The sequence below is a fragment of the Staurois parvus genome, unplaced genomic scaffold (genome assembly GCF_062004578.1).
Source record: "Staurois parvus isolate SC_StPar_1 unplaced genomic scaffold, SC_StPar_1.0 ptg001980l, whole genome shotgun sequence".
NCBI lineage: Eukaryota > Metazoa > Chordata > Amphibia > Anura > Ranidae > Staurois > Staurois parvus.
The window spans coordinates 242,643-257,260 of NW_028319776.1; the positions used below are offsets into that span (position 1 = coordinate 242,643).

Here is a 14,618-nt window from a genome sequence, read left to right on the forward strand (position 1 = left end):
GCCTGACTGAGGAGGGGGGGGGAGAGAGATGGGGCAGTCTGACTGAGGAGGGGGGGGAGAGATGGGGTAGACTGACTGAGGAGGGAGGGGGGGGAGAGATGGGGTAGACTGAGGAGGGGGGGGAGAGATGGGGTAGACTGAGGAGGGGGTGGGAGAGAGATGGGGTAGACTAAGTGAGGAGGGGGGGAGAGATGGGGTAGACTAAGTGAGGAGGGGGGGGGAGAGATGGGGTAGACTAAGTGAGGAGGGGGGGGAGAGATGGGGTAGACTAAGTGAGGAGGGGGGGGGAGAGATGGGTAGACTAAGTGAGGAGGGGGGGGGAGAGATGGGGTAGACTAAGTGAGGAGGGGGGGGAGAGATGGGGAAGACTGAGGAGGGGGGGAGAGAGATGGGGTAGACTGAGGAGGGGGGGAGAGATGGGGTAGACTGGGGGGGGGGAGAGATGGGGTAGACTGAGGAGGGGGGGAGAGATGGGGTAGACTGAGAGGGGGGGGAGAGATGGGGTAGACTGAGGAGGGGGGGGGAGAGATGGGGTAGACTGAGGAGGGGGGGGGAGAGATGGGGTAGACTGAGGAGGGGGGGGGAGAGATGGGGTAGACTGACTGAGGAGGGGGGGGGAGAGAGATGGGGTAGACTGACTGAGGAGGGGGGGGAGAGAGATGGGGTAGACTGACTGAGGAGGGAGGGGGGAGAGAGATGGGATAGACTGACTGAGGAGGGAGGGGGAGAGAGATGGGGTTGAGACTGACTGGAGGGAGGGGGGAGAGAGATGGGGTAGACTGACTGAGGAGGGAGGGAGGGGGGGGAAGAGATGGGGTAGACTGAGGAATTGGGGGGGGGAGAGAGATGGGGTAGACTAACTGAGGGGAGGGAGATGGGGTAGACTGAGGAGGGGGGGGGGAGAGATGGGGTAGACTAACTGAGGGGGGGAGAGATGGGGTAGACTAACTGAGGGGGGGGGGAGAGATGGGGTAGACTAACTGAGGGGGGGGGATAGATGGGGTAGACTGAGGAGGGGGGGAGAGATGGGGTAGACTGAGGAGGGGGGGGGAGAGATATGGGGTAGACTAAGTGAGGGGGGGAGATGGGGTAGACTAAGTAAGGGGGGGGGAGATGGGGTAGACTGACTGAGGAGGGGGGGAGAGAGATTGGGTAGACTGACTGAGGAGGGGGGGGGAAGAGAGATGGGGTAGACTAACTGAGGGGGGGGGAGAGATGGGGTAGACTAACTGAGGGGGGGGGGAGAGAGATGGGGTAGACTGAGGAGGGGGGAGAGAGATGGGGTAGAGTGAGGGGGGGAGAGATGGGGAGAGTGAGGGGGGGGGAGAGATGGGGTAGAGTGAGGGGGGGGGGGGAGAGATGGGGTAGAGTGAGGGGGGGGGGAGAGATGGGGTAGACTAAGTGAGGAGGGGGGGGGGGGGGGAGAGATGGGGTAGACTAAGTGAGGAGGGGGGGGGAGAGAGATGGGGTAGACTAAGTGAGGAGGGGGGGGGAGAGAGATGGGGTAGACTGACTGAGGAGGGGGGGGGGGGAGATGGGGTAGACTGACTGAGGAGGGGGGGGGAGAGATGGGGATAGACTGACTGAGGGGGGGGGGGGAGAGATGGGATAGACTGACTGAGGGGGGGGGGGAGAGATGGGGTAGACTGACTGAGGAGGGGGGGGGGGGGGGGAGAGATGGGGTAGAACTGACTGAGGGGGGGGGAGATGGGGCAGACTGATTGAGGGGGGAGAGAGAGATATGGGGCAGACTGACTGAGGGGGGGGGGGGGGAGAGATGGGGCAGAGGGGGAGACAGGGCCAGATCTAGCCAGTAGTATGATGAGAGGATGAAGTTAAACATGTCAGGGGGGCAGAGGAGGAGATGAGGTCAGCAGGGCGGAGTACATACACAGGAATGAATAGCGGCGTGTACTGGGGGTAAGCAGGTCAGAGGACGGGGTTAGCAGAACAGAAAGGGATCAGTCATTTGGAGGGCAGGGGACCGATCGACTTCTGTACAACCAACTTCTAGGAAAACATGATCAACACTGTCAGGAAGCAGGCAGCACTTATCAGTGTATCAGCAGAGAAGTCTCTGTGCTGCCAGAACACAAAACCTCAACAGGAGTGACCCCCCCATCCATGCCAAATGTGTGGGTGTGGGAATAGAATTTATTTTCTCAACTCGCTGTTGAACAAAAGGACTAATGTATAACTTCCTTCCTGAGCCTATTATAAAGCAGCATTTTGTTAAAACCAGCAACCGTTGTGACAATGAGCACCTTGGTCAGGTCTATATACTGTATAGCAATGTATAATGTACAGAGTGCAGGGGTACATAAACAACATATGGAGTGCAGCAGCTGGGATAAGTGCCATGTTCACATCTGTGTCCCCAAAGTGCCATCATCGTATATAAGAGTCCTTTAGTGTCCCCACTTACATCAGAGTCTGGCAGAGTATCCCCTTACATCAGAGTCTAATAGAGTCCCCCCTACATCAGAGTCTGGCAGAGTTTCCCCCCCTTGCATCAGAGTCTGGCAGAGGCCCCCCCCTTATATCAGAGTCTGGCAGAGTCCCCCCCCTTACATCAGAGTCTGGCAGAGTCCCCCCCCCTTATATCAGAGTCTGGCAGAGTCCCCCCCCTTACATCAGAGTCTGGCAGAGTCCCCCCCCTTACATCAGAGTCTGGCAGAGCCCCCCTTACATCAGAGTCTGGCAGAGTGCCCCCTTTAAACATACCTTCACCACTGGCATGCAGCTGGTGGGAAAAGGATTACAAAAGCAAATGCCCTTGTTGTTGGCTCTGAAGCGTTCATGCACAGTTCCAGAGCGAGCCAATCAATGACCTGCTGGGCTCAGCCTCCACTGGTGGGGTGGGGTGTGTAGATATCAGCCATGCCTAAAACCTGCCATGATGTCACTGCACAGGTGCACACCCACGCCCCGCCCCACCCCACGCTGATCTGAGGCTGAGCCCAGCAGTTCTGTAATTGGCTGGCTGTGGTCCTGTTCATGGACCGCTCAGAGTCCATGGCACGGGGATTTTTATGGGCAGTTTTCTAATGTCTGTGAATATTTATGGATAAGAGAAAAGTGCGTGTTCTATACAAACTGTCTATAAATGTGTGGCTGGTTGGCTACACAGGGCTGGGGGTGTACACATGCTGCCACTGGGATGTGTTGCTTCGTGGCTGCGGCAGGAATTTATACTTTGTTGCATTTTGTGGACGCAGTGCCTGCTGAACATGACCCATTCGAGTGAATGGAGCACCTCTGCAAGCACCCCACAACTGTGCGCAATGCATGTGGTTCCAGTGCACCAGTGTGGGGTTCTAGGGGTTAAAGCAGGTGGTGAGGAGGTGAAACAACACCTCCTCACTGCCTGTCAAATGCTCTCTGAAGAGCAATCAGATCGCTCTTCAGAGACCAATGCTCATGTAAACAGGCCCCTAAAGCCATGCTAGGGATGGGCAGAAAGCATCACAAACCTGTAAGTGAAAACCCCAGCTAGCCAACTAGGAGATTGCCAGCCATACCCAATAGTACTAAAGTTGTCCCTGAGTACCAACTGGACATGAACAGGGGGGGGGGAGAGAAGGGAGGGAGATGGGGAGAATTCAGCATTGTGTAGAGCTCACTCACCCCAGGCTGGTCTAGTGGCTCAGGCAGAGGCTTCAATCTTGCAGCCACCATGTACAGTAGTTGCCAACTGCACTGCTTCAAATTTCCCACCCACACATCTTCTCAAGTACAGCACTGGCAGGTGATTGCAGTGTGGGTAAGGCAGACACAAGGAGAGGGGTGGGAGGAGGTGCACATTGATCTCTTCTCTCCCGTCTGTGCAGAGAAGGGGGGGGGGGGAGTGATCTGGCGGGGCTTGAAAAATGCAGCCAGCCGCTGCACACAGCTTCAACTGATGGATATAGTCTACAGGTTGCCTGGGTGGGCACCAGGCCCGGACTGGCCATAGAGCATCTGGCTGGTGGGCTGGGGCCACCGGGCTTAAGATGACTGGCCGCACAGTGAGAGGTAAGCAGTGACCGCAGATTGAACGGGGCTAATACAGTCTGCGGCCGCAGCTCAGCTCCCACTGTGCGGCTATGCCTAAAGCAAGGCCAACAGGAGGAGCGGCAGTGACAGCTCAAGCAACAAGCAGGAAGTGCCGCTGATACGGACATCTCCTTGACCGGCCGCTGAACTGCAGGGACAATGACGGCCCCTCTCCTTCATTGGTCGGCACACTGTTACAGCTCTGTAGCAGTGGTGGATTGGGATGTCTCTTTTCTGGACGAGCTGTCTCTTTGCTGGATGGAGCTGTCTCTCTGCTGGGTGGGATGTCTCTTTGCTGTATGGGGCTGTCTCTTTGCTGGGCGGGATGTATCTTAGCTGGGCGGGATGTTTTTTTGCTGGATGAGCTTTCTCTCTGCTGGATGACAATGTCTGTTGCTGGATGGCAATGTCTATTTGGCCATTTGGGTCCAGCAAGGAGACATCCCAATCCAGCAAAAAGACAGCCCAGTTCAAGAAGGGACATCCCCATCCAGCAAAGAGACATCCCTCTCCAGCAAAAAGACAGCCCAGTTCAAGAAGGGACATCCCCATCCAGCAAAGAGACATCCCTCTCCAGCAAGGATACATCCTATCTCTTTGTGGATTAGGATGTCTCTTTTTGGATTGAGATGTCTCTTTGATATATCAAGATGTCTCTACTGGATGGGGATGTCTCTTTGCTGGATTGGGCCATCTCTTTGAATATATAGGGGGCACTGTGATTGGATCTCTAGGGGCACTGTAATATAAAGGGGCACTGTGATGTACTGTAAAGGAGACTGCACTGTAAAGGGGCACTGTAATCAATACAGTGCCCCTTTATAGTGCAGTCCCCTTTATATCACAGTGCCCCTTTATATTACAGTGCTGAGGATTAACTCTGTGAATATTCCATTACCAACTACCCTTGCACACCGCCACTCCATTCCCCCTGCCACCCTGGAAATATGCTGCTCAGTCTAAAATGCCTGGGCCTATTTTTTGTCCCAGTATAGACCTGGGTGGGCACACCTGATATCTGGGGGGGCAAAGCCCACCCCGGCACCCCCCTAGATCTGGCCATGGGAGGAGAGATGATGGGGGACATATAGAGGGGTAGAGGTGATGGGAGAGACATATGGGGGAGCAGAGATGGGAGAGAGGAGACAAAGGGGAGACAGAGGGGGAGATGTAGAGGGGGAAGAGTAGATTAGGGAGACATAGAGGGGGAGAAGAGATGGGGGAGACATAGAGAGGGAGGAGAGACAGGGAGATAGAGGGGCAGGTGATGGGGGAGATATAGAAGGGGAGAGATTATGGGGGAGACAGAGAGGGGGAGAGGAGATGGGGTAGATGTAGAGGGGGAGAGGAGATGGGGGAGACATAGAGATGGAGGAGAGACAGGGGAAACAGAGGGGGAGAGGTGATGGGGGAGATATAGAAGGGGAGAGGTGATGGGGGAGATATAGAAGGGGAGAGCTAAGCTCTGTGAATACTTTCTGGATGCACTGTATGTATGTAGCACAAGTCCCTTAGGAGTTGCTGAATATTAGGTCTCCCTATATTCCTGCACAGCCAGGTAACACATATTTTCCACACAGACTTGCATCCAGGAGACAGTAACCAGTCCTTGAGCTTGTTTTTTTAGATTTTATTAGGACATTTTTGAACTTGGATGGGGTAAAGGGTGTATGGGATGCGCAAGGGAATGGCAACTGAGGATAAGTTTCCTGGAACTGATACAAGCCTCTTTAAATTACAAAAAATTAGCTTCTGGACAGCTAACCAGAATCCCTTGGTGTACCACCCCAGACCCCAGATACTCCTTTATCCAGCTGTACTAGGTGAGTCCCTGGGCAGGGGATCCAGTGCCCGCCATTGCAGTGTGAAACAGTCCTAGGTAAGAAAGTAAATCCAGCTTCCCACTAGAGTTCCTCTTTCTCCTTACTGGCCCAGGGGGTGTAGGTCTAATCATTCAATCCTCTGTTGGGTCGATAGCTGCGCTCAGGCCTTCTGCGGGGCTGCTCCTTCTCTGCTGCACAGATGGTACTCGCTTTGGGGGCCGATGAGGTCCTGAGCTTTCCTCCTTTCCAGCTTCTCTGCCTGTAGGTGAGCCCCTTCCCATCTGGGCTCCCTACCAGGATCCTGCTCTCCAGCCTCTCACTTCATCTTTCACTCAAACTCTCCTGCTGCTGAGCAGGCTCCAGCACATTTAAAGTTTTCCGTGGCTCAATGCCAAGCCTCCTGCTTGGGGATTGGCCAAGGTCATCCAAATGTGCAGACCAGCCCCTCCTCACTCCCATCCACTGCTTCTAGAATCTTCTCCAAGATTCTAGAGCGGGGGGGGGTATCAAGGAACTGAACTGCAGAACATCTCTGCTCTGACCTCAAATAACCCTCTACCTCAGTCCAGGCTATTCAGCCATCCTTGCTGAAACAAAACTATCTAGCTCCCCCTAGCTATCTAGGAGGGTGCTACATGTAAATAGTTGTCTGGTATTGATGGGTAGACTGGAGACTCAGCTTATTGTAATATCAACTGAGATACGACAAACATGGTAAGTCTGGTTGACTGCAGTACTTATGAGACTGTAGATGGCAGCAGACATATTAAACTATACAGCATGTCCCATGGTAGAGGCAGCTTTGTAACATGATAAAAATACTTACAGAACCTTGTAGGTTAGAGCAAAGTCCGGGGACAAAAGTGTGCTGCATAGGATTAAGATGGTGTACCTAACATCCCTCCATGTGATTTCTCATTTCTGTGATTGGCTCACTGATTTTTATAGAAGTCTAAGAGAGAGAAATGGGGGAGACAGAGAGGGGGAGAGGAGATGGGGGAGGGGGTGGGGAGACATAGAGGAGTGGTGGTGGAGGCTTAGAGGGGAAGACGGGGGGTAGGAGAGATGGGAGAGACATAGGAGGGAGAGGTGATGGGGAGACAGAGAGAGGGGGAGGAGATGGGAAACATAGAGGGTGAGGAGGGATGGGGGAGGCATAGAGGGGGAGAGGTGATTTGTGAGAGGAGATGGGAGAGGCAGAGAGGGGGAGAAGATATGGGGGAGGCAGAGAGGGGGAGAAGATATGGGGGAGGCAGAGAGGGGAAGAGGAGATGGTGGTGGCTTAGAGGGGAAGATAGAGGGGGTAGGAGAAATGGGAGAGACAGAGGAGGTAGAGGTGATGGGGAGACAGAGAGGGGGAGAAGAGATGGGGGAGACAGCGGGGGGAGAGGAGATGGGGGAGATGTAGAGGGGGGAGAGGAGATAGAGGAGACGTAGAGGGGGGAGGGGAGATGGGGGAGATGTAGAGGGGAGAGGAGATGGGGAGACATAGAGGGGGAGAGGAAATGGGGGAGGCATAGAGAGGGGCAAGAGATGGGGGAGACATAGAAGGGGGAGAGGAGATGGGGGAGGCAGGGAGGGGAGAGGAGATGGGGAGACATGGGGGGGAGAGGAAATGGGGGAGGCATAGAGAGGGGCAAGAGATGGGGGAGACATAGAGGAGAAAGTTCACTCATATTAGTAACTTTTCGGAAGGAAGGCCTGTTTTTGTGAATATGCATACCACATTAACTTCTGCTCCAACCACCATAAAGTAAAGCCCCTTTAAAAACTGGGAAGCACCAATCATCTTAGCATTTTCATAGTCTTGGTTCTATTGCCCCGCCTCTGAGGACTCTACTTATTGCAAGAGCAATGCTTCACATGACATTTGCAAAAACTAAAGATTCACTGTAAACCAAACCCTTGTAAGCTACTATGATACCAATCCTGTTCTGTGAATCGCTCACACCATACACACTCTCATATAATTGTGTTTTTGTGGCAATAATAATAATAACAACCATAAAGTGCCGCGCTTCACAAACTTCTAACCAGGGGCGGACTGACCATTTGGAAACTCGGGCACTGCCCAAGGGCCCGGGGTCAGTAGGGGGCCCCATGAGATGCCCCGGGTTCCTTTTTCATAGGCTTTTTTGAGTTTGGGCAAGGACACAGGGGCCCCATGATTTGTAAGTCTGCCCCTGTTTCTAACATAATTTGCTAAATGCTCATTCCAATATTAGTCCTATATAAGCACCATCAACAGTACATTGAAAACATAGTCCACCCGCCCCTCTAACAACAACACCCAATTTGTTCCATGTTCTGGAATGCTTCACATCTATATCGGGTTTGGAGGTGAACCAGCAAAAATCGCAGACCCTCAACCTCACTCTTTCTGAACCTGTCCCCTCCTAGCCACAATCTTCCTTCTCCTTTAAATGGGCTTCACATGCTCTCACATACCTGGGTATTCAACTAACCTCACATCCCTCCTCATCATTTCAGGCAAACTACCCTCCAATGCTAGCTCACTTATGACTCGGTGGTCGTTGTTGAGAGTTTCCTGGCTTGGCCGTATCACTGCGGTTAAAATGACCTTATTCCCTGAGATATTATATCTCTTCAGAGTATTGCCAGATTCAAGTCCACATTATTATCTAAGGATTTTACAACACTGAGTCAACACATCTGGGGATCAAGCTAGGCCAGGATTGCCTGGGGTGGTCCTTTTGTGCTCAAATTTGAATGGTGGCGTTGGTCTCCCTAACTTTCTGAAATATTATCAGGCAGCTCAGTTGGCTCACCTGGCTCAATATCATATGGTTAATAACCCCCCCCCCTCCACCCGTCCTCCCTCTATACGTGATTGGCTCACACGAGTGGGAAAAATGGCGGATTTGGAGGAGTTGATTGCAACTGCACACGATACCCCTAGAACATTTTCTCACGTATGGGCCTGTTGGACACATTTTCTGACTACTCCTGTATACCGATCTCTCATGGACCAGTCGGTCTGAATTCAATTGGACTCCCTGAGGGCGCTACTCTCTCTTGCTTGACTCTATGGGGGCAGATTATCCCCGTTTGTCCTCCTTCCCCAACCGATCGATTCTGATGACAGGCTGGAATCTAGTGGCTTTTGTGAATGTATCACTGTATGGATAACAATCACTCTGTTATTCCCTTTCTCATTTGCCCACCCCCTGTGCTGCTCCTCCCCCCCCCTTTTTTTTTGTTCTTCTCTCTCTTACTCCCCCCCCCCCCCTTTTTTTTTTCTTTTTCTCCGCTCTATGGCTTCTTCTCTTCTTCATTTCTGACAAACCTCTGCATGCATTGGTCAACGACCCAAAGGACAATTAGCTATGATGACAGAATCACTTCCCCTTTTATACTAGCAGTATACTTGATCACACATTCTCGCACCCGCGCTCGGACGCCTCCACCACTTTCCACTCATAGCACTGACTCTGGCTTAGACGTCGTTTGTGTTCTTCTCCCCGCTGTGGATCCACACTTCGTGACGTTATCACAGGAGGTCCGGGGCCTCATGGCCTAACATGTTTTATTATAAGCGTTCTAATGTATTTCAGGCACTACCGTGTCGTGGTTTAGTTACCCCACACTGCTTTATTTTTGTAATTGTACTTGTTTTCATGCACTCTTGACTGGATGTGTGTATTGCTAATTGTCTTTCTCACATTTCATGTTTATCTTAGCTTATTATGTCAATCTGTATTTCACAATAAACATTATTTCTTGGAAAAAAAAAAAATAACCCCCCCCCCCCCCATAAAGCTCAGTTTGGAAGTTGCAGACTGTGACCGAGTGGTTATCAAGAAACTCCTTTGGCTTCGTACAAAAGAACGAAAGTTAATAACTAACCCCATTACACACCATTATTTGGCCACATGGGATTATCTAAAAGTTATTTGTCATTTGCAGTCCCAACATGGAAGCATTAGAGCCTCTATCAGGTTTTCATTGCTGCTTGGTTCCTATTGGTTCCTTTCAGAACAGGAATGTTCAATGTTGGCTCAGATAACGGCCCCCGTATATTCTTCACAGAAATAGCAGGCAAGGGGAAATCCCCTCAGTAGGGCCACAGACAACACATTCCTTATAGAGTAGGGAAAGGTTATAACGTCTGAGAATGTTTGTATTGCTGCTGGTGCCTTCCTGTCCCGGTGACAACTGGTTCCCCAATTCCTTGGTTAAGTGTTTTTGTTTTTTTCCACTGAACCCAAAAAAAATGCAAATTTTGAAGTTCATTTGTCCCAAGCCTGGACCATTCTAAAAGGACAAATGATAAAAAAGCAGCTTCAGAAAAAGGAAGCCAGAAGAAGTTGCCAGTTAAAATCCTATAGCCATTGAGCTTGACTCTGACCTTCCTATGACTGCTGATGGTGATCTGCTGGGACAGGGAAAGGGTCATTGACCAATAGGAAGGCTTTGAAGTGGGGAGGAAGCTTGACATTCAAAATTTTAAGGAGGAAAAAGGTTAGGGTCAAGGGGGATTTGTGAGCTTGTGGCTGTAGATTTAAATGTGATAAATTTGGGCAATTTGAAAGAATAGATGATTTTCAGAAGTATTTAAGCACTGAACATTCTATGAGAGAAAAACTCTGCCTCAGCAGGATATCAATTTACCTTCCAGGATGTTTATGTAACCTGGACTGTAGATGGTATCTGCTGTGGAACTTCTTTCTTTGTTGCTGCTGTATTATCCTTCTGCAGTGTGGACAGGGCTAAACTGAATGTTCATTAAAGTGTTACTAAGCCCCAGACCATGCATTCACTATATCTGGTCTCCCTGGACTCTGCATTCACTATATCTGGTCTCCCTGGACCCCGCATTCACTATATCCACTCTCCCCGGACCCCGCATTCACTATATCAGCTCTGCCCGGACCCTGCCTTCACTATATCAGCTCTACCCGGACCCCACCTTCACTATATCCGCTCTCCCCGGACCCCGCCTTCACTATATCCGCTCTCCTGGACCCCGCATTCACTATATCCGCTCTCCCCGGACCCCGCATTCACTATATCCGCTCCCCCCGGACCCCGCATTCACTATATCCGCTCTCCCCGGACCCCGCATTCACTATATCCGCTCTGCCCGGACCCCGCATTCACTATATCCGCTCTCCCCGAACCCCGCATTCACTATATCCGCTCTCCCCGGACCTCGCATTCACTATATCGCTCCCCCCGGACCCTGCATTCACTATATCCGGTCTCCCTGGACCCCGCATTCACTATATCCACTCTCCCCGGACCCCGCATTCACTATATCCCCTCTCCCCGGATCCCGCATTCACTATATCCGCTCTCCCCGGACCCCGCATTCACTATATCCCCTCTCCCCGGACCCCGCATTCACTATATCTGCTCTCCCCGGACCCCGCATTCACTATATCCCCTCTCCCCGGACCCCGCATTCACTATATCCGCTCTCCCCAGACCCCGCATTCACTATATCCGGTCTCCCCGGACCCCGCATTCACTATATCCGCTCTCCCCGGACCCCGCATTCACTATATCCGCTCTCCCCGGACCCCGCATTCACTATATCCAATCTCCCCGGACCCCGCATTCACTATATCCGGTCTCCCCGGACCCCGCATTCACTATATCCGCTCTCCCCGGACCCCGCATTCACTATATCCGCTCTCCCCGGACCCCGCATTCACTATATCCGCTCTCCCCGGACCCCGCATTCACTATATCCGCTCTCCCCGGACCCCGCATTCACTATATCCGCTCTCCCCGGACCCCGCATTCACTATATCCTCTCTCCCCGGACCCTGCATTTACCATATCCTCTCTCCCCGGACCCCGCATTTACCATATCCTCTCTCCCCGGACCCCGCATCCACTATATCTGGTCTCCCTGGACCCTGCATTCACTATATCCGGTCTCCCCGGACCCCGCATTCACTATATCAGGTCTCCCACAGTACACAGAACATGGAAATGCAATTATTCTAGTAAATATAAACTGCTAAATACCTTTTCCCATCAGCAGTATATAGCAGTCTTGTGACTTCTATCAGTGTTCAGCCGAACCCTGATTAAAGCTTGTAGGAGGAGTTTTCTTTCTGCTCTAGGAGGATTCTGTCTGGACAGTGCTGATTGGCCCTGTGCCACCATGCTGCATCCACACTTGTAGTACAGCCCCGTTCCAAATACCCCTGCCAAACCCGATAGGGGGGATCATTGTGCCACAAAGCAAAGCATTGCAGCCAAGCTATGTGTACACCCCAGTCCAGCAACCTTTGCATTTTAAGTAGGGAAGGTGGGAATGAGGCTCAACCTGCTGATTTTACCCCTCCTTTCTCAATCCCCTGTTTTACCCTCCTTCTCCAACTGTCTGTTTTTACCCCTCTTATCCCTGAAGTCTGTATTTATTTCCTCCTTCCCCAACTGTCTGTTTTTACCCCCCTTATCCCAGAAGTCTGTATTTAATTCCTCCTTCCCTATCTGCCTTTTTTTACCCCTCCTTTCCCAGTCATCTGCCCCCCCCCCCACCCCAGTGGTGTATTTAGGTTTTGTGCTGCCCTAGGTAACACAAAAATCGGCACCCCCCACAGAAAGAGCCTGACATTGACCAACAACTCCCCTGCCTCCCACCCAAGAGAGCCTTCCATTACCACTGCCTCCCATACACCAGCCACCATCCCCCATGGCGAGAGAGAGAGAAAGACACTCACCTTCACAGCTTCGGACATCCCCAGGAATGAGAGTTGGGCTGTGCATACACCGACATGAAGCCCGCAGCCTCTCTCAGAACCCACCAGGTCCCCATGCTGAGTGTGTCCCTTCTTCTGCCCCCCTGAAAAATGCCACCCTAGGCAAATGCCTTGTTTGTCTTGTGATAAATACACCCCTGCCCCCCCCCCCCCCTTCCCCAACTGCCTGTTTTACCCCTCTTCCCCAAATGTCTGTTTTTATCCCCCTTCCCCAACCACCTGTATTTACCCCCGCTCCCCCTCTTCTCCAACTGTCTGTTTTTACCCCTCTTTTCCCTGAGGTCTGTATTCAATTCCTCCTTCCCCATTTGCCTGTTTTTACATCTCCTTCCCCAGCCATCTGCCCCCCCCCTTCCCCAACTGCCTGTATTTACCCCCGCTCCCCCCCTTCCCCAACTGAATGTATTTACCCCCCTTCCCCTACCACGTGTGCAAATGAGCACTAAAAAGTTTAGTTGGACTAAAAAGAAATGGATGTATTTCTACACACAACTACAACATGTTCCTAAATCTGCCGTATTATAAGATCCATATAATCCACTGCACGGCAGATCTCCGATGGAAGGTCTTCTTCAACAACAGGTCCTTTATCCTCTCTGCTGGGGTCATCCCCATCCACGGTGCGTTCCTACAAGACTTCAGACTCTTCATGACGTCAGGCCACAGCAGTGGGAGGACCAGCGCTTGGGACCTATTGGGAACTATTGTATTCTATCATTTACACCGCAGTGTCAGTCTCACACTGGGAACACGCTTACAGTAAGGGAAAGCAGTTGGTGACCTCATGAACTTGCTACTCCATTCATTGTCCAATCACAAGTGGAGGTGAGTCCCCAACCGGGCTGGGCTGGATCACCAAACTGTATGAACAGAGTTACAAAGACACTGGAAGTTGATTGTGTATGAAAAAAGTACCCTAAGAGATCGTACATTTTTATTAAAATTGTCAGATATTAGAAAGTGCATTTATTTAAAGCTGACGTTTATTCTGCTTATATTTTGCCTTCCCTGGTTCCCCCTCCCCCTCATCAACACACTCATTTTCATTATATGTCTTATGCTGTCATCACTGGGTCTTTGCACTTCTCTATGCAATGCAGGCAGATCATGGCCTGTGGGAGGACCAGCAGGGTGCTGTACATGAACACTTCACAGGAAGCACAGGGTGCCTTCTGAACACTTCACGGCATCCTGCCTCAGTACTCCTCTCATTCAAGCAGTGGGCCGGCTCTTAATGGGCTGGTGTCAGTCTGGAGGTGTGGTCATTCCTAGGCAGGCTGTATTTACATAAGTAATGCCTACATGTGATGCTGAGCCTTCAGGACTGAAATAACTGAAATCCAATCAATGAAAGGAGCAAGTAAGGGACAGTCAGCCTGGGCAGGAAAGGGGCAGGGCCAGGGCCAGGCACAGTCAGCCTGGGCAGGAAAGGGGCAGGGGCAGGCACAGTCAGCCTGGGCAGGAAAGGGGCAGGGCCAGGCACAGTCAGCCTGGGCAGGAAAGGGGCAGGGCCAGGCACAGTTAGGCTGGGGAGGAAAGCACTAGATGATGCTGGATGTCCTCCAGCAAGGAAAGGAGGCGGAGCTCCATCTGACTGGCTACAGCTTCTAATGCACATTGTGAAAAGTGATATCAGAGTGAGCCTTTGCAGTCCAGGAGAGGAGCCAGGACACCTGTGCAGGACTGGAGGGTAGACATATGCATTTCATTTCATTCTGAATCCAAATTCAGACCAATTTTTCACTATTTGAAAAGATACGAATCACAATCATAACAAATCAGAAATAATGTAAAGCAAAATTACATTCAAATATGAATTCAAATTTGAAAACTAGAAGAGAAAATTAAGGAATTGAAAAAACAAAACAAAAAAAACAGAATACAAAATTAAAAAGAAAGAAATAACTAGTTTCCGAAATTAGAAAAATATAGAACAGAAAAGAAACAGCAAAAACAATAGAATAGAATATAACCCTCAAATGTGAATTTTCAGTAGGACAAATTAAAATAGAATGGATTAGAA

General features: G+C 51.3%; 1 long non-coding RNA gene across 1 annotated transcript; it reads right to left on the reverse strand.

The window, feature by feature from the left end:
• Positions 1-13,487: 13,487 nt before the first annotated feature.
• On the reverse strand, positions 13,488-14,617 carry LOC149433091 (uncharacterized). The gene is made up of 2 exons (XR_016308879.1): positions 14,086-14,617; positions 13,488-13,971 (listed from the first exon to the last, which is right to left on the reverse strand). It is a non-coding gene; the product is annotated as an uncharacterized LOC149433091 (long non-coding RNA).
• Between the last annotated feature and the right edge of the window lies 1 nt (position 14,618).